This window comes from Lathyrus oleraceus, chromosome 1 (assembly GCF_024323335.1).
Source record: "Lathyrus oleraceus cultivar Zhongwan6 chromosome 1, CAAS_Psat_ZW6_1.0, whole genome shotgun sequence".
Lineage (NCBI taxonomy): Eukaryota > Viridiplantae > Streptophyta > Magnoliopsida > Fabales > Fabaceae > Lathyrus > Lathyrus oleraceus.
The window spans coordinates 310,869,208-310,871,918 of NC_066579.1; the positions used below are offsets into that span (position 1 = coordinate 310,869,208).

The 2,711-nt window shown below is 37.0% G+C and overlaps 1 non-coding gene across 1 annotated transcript; it reads left to right on the forward strand.

Moving 5' to 3' along the window:
* Nucleotides 1-257: 257 nt before the first annotated feature.
* Nucleotides 258-363, forward strand: LOC127116685 (small nucleolar RNA R71). Its single transcript, XR_007801486.1, has one exon. It is a non-coding gene; the product is annotated as a small nucleolar RNA R71 (small nucleolar RNA).
* The last annotated feature ends 2,348 nt before the right edge of the window (nucleotides 364-2,711 follow it).

Here is a 2,711-nt window from a genome sequence, read left to right on the forward strand (position 1 = left end):
TCTGGACCAGAGCATCCACCTTTGCATTAACATGATCAAGGTTACTTATCTCGTACATGCCAGTTTTCGTTTGAGGTTTTTCCACCATTGTTCGTTCGGTTCCCCACTGATAGTGGTTTTGAGCCATGCTTTCGATAAGTTGGTAAGCGTCTGCATAAGGTTTGTTCATTAGTGCACCACCTACGGCGGCATCTATTGTTAACCTCGTGTTGTACAGGAGACCATTATAGAATGTATGAATTACTAACCAGTCTTCTAAACCATGATGTGGACAAAGTCTCATCATGTCTTTGTATCTTTCCCATCTTCGAAAAGAGACTCGTTATCTTTCTGTTTAAATCCATTTATTTGGGCTCTTAACATAGTTGTTTTGCTTGGCGGAAAATATCGAGCAAGAAAAACTTTCTTCAACTCGTTCCATGTGGTGACAGAGTTGGAAGGAAGAGATTGAAGCCATCTTCTAGCGCTATCTCTTAGTGAGAAAGGAAAAAGACGAAGTCGAATTGCCTCTGAAGTGACACCATTAGCTTTAACAGTATCAGCGTATTGGACAAATACGGATAAATGAAGGTTAGGATCCTCGGTAGGATTCCCAGAGAATTGGTTCTGTTGCACTGCCTGTAACAGTGAAGGTTTAAGTTCAAAGTTGTTTGCTTCGATTGCGGGTGGATCAATACTTGAATGCGGTTCATCTTGTGATGGAGCGGCGTAATCTCTAAGAGCACGAGCTGGTTCTGCCATCTCGGGTATCGAAGGGAAAATATTTTTGAAATCAGGAAGTTCTACAGGAGGGAGATTGTTTGCAGCACGATATTCCCGAATTCGTCGTAAGACTCGGAGATATAGTTCGATGTCGTTGATTCGTAAGTAGAGCGGTTCGCCTTGTGAGCGAGTGTGTGGCATACAAATCAACGAAAGAAAGAAAAGAAAAAGAAAAGCCTTAGTCTCTACAGCGTAACAGGAGAATTACGATATCGACTAAATAAAAGTCCCCGACAACGGCGCCAAAAACTTGATCGCTCGACTTTATGAGTCGAATTGGGGTACAAACTGCAAGTGCACAGTTCTATCGCGTAGTTTTAAAAGATATCGATCCCACAGGGACTTATGAATCGATATACCGTTATCTAAGGTTACTTCGTAAAGCTAAGGCAGGTAATACTTTGATTTTTGGGGGAAAAGTTAAAACTAAACTAAAATCTAGATTAAATATCAATAAAGCGGATATCGGTATGTAATTCGTCGTAATTAGGGAATCAATCCTGTATTGGTTTCTTGGTTTTAAAGTAAATCTTTTCAGTTGACGCTATTGGTTAAAAGTTTTATCTCAAACTCTCGCTCTGTTGAATAAACTATGATTTTATATTAACGTAGCTGTCACTTATAGTTAAGTCAAAAACCACTTTTTGAAAACAATAGAATCCGTAGAAACTCTTTTTAAGAAAACACTAATCGTTTAAACACCCTTATCTCAAACTCTCGCTCTGTTGACTTAGGTTATATAATTAAATTCAAATGCTTAACTCTCGTCCTCACATCCAATCTTTAAAAATACTTTTTGAAAAAGGTTAGAATTTAATTAACTCTAAAAATTGCTCTCGCCCTGATCTAGAATTAATGTCCAATTTACACTGTCCAGTCAAAACCTCAAACTCTCGCTCTATTGATTTTAACTTCTTTATGTCTTTTACTTTCGTACAAAAACTTTGTTATTAAACCTGTAAATTGAGACCGTAAAAAGAGTGATTTTAATTTTAAACTTAAATAAACCAACTTAGTTTTGATTCCTTCATTCCGCTTACTTTACATACCGATACCTAAATAAATTAGCCAGACATGCTAAACAGACTTAAATAAATATCATGCATAAACAGACTCATCACAGGCAAGCAGCAAAAATTAATAATAAAAACAAGCATATATAAATTCAACAAATAAATAAAGAACCTGAATAATTAAATAGCAGTCTTGAACACTCCACCACAGACCGGTTGGATTTGTTCTTGAGTTCTTTAATCAGGCAGAAAAATAAAACGAAGGAATAAAAAACTAGATTCTAACGTAAGGTTAGATCCGGTAAAAGGTACACAATAGTTTCCGGTGTAGAAACTATTGTGCGAAAAATTAATTAAGAGCTAGAAAAGAAAATAGAATTGCAAAAGAAAACAATATAGAAATTTGTAAAAGTAATACTGTAAAAATATGCCTAAGCTGCTGGAAGAAGAAAAAATGCGAAAACGCCAAAAATCTGGAAAAAGCGTGGAAGCGTGGAACCTAGAGCTTTCCAAAAAGCTACTATTTATATGCTACCTCCTGCAACTGCCTTCCGCGTCAAAAGTCTTCAACGTGCAGAATAGTTGGGCGTGGAAATAGGACTCAACTTCTCTGAAGCGTTCCTTGTGCCTCAAATATAGGGGAATGGTGTGACGTCCGTCACACCATGTGTGACGCTCGTCATACAAGTGCATATAGCGTGACGCTCGTCACAACCTCTGTGACGCTCGTCACAGGCACAACGCCTGTGCCTTTTTTGGGTTGGGCTTGGCTTTTGCTATTTGTTTCCAAAAACTTCTTTTTGCACCTCCTTTTCTTCCTTTTTTTTACTTTTGCTTCAAATAGATACCTGAGATAAATAGAAAGGAAATACCGCGTAATATCTGATAAAATGAAATAAATTAAAGTAAATAATAATATAATTTAATTGAATTAAG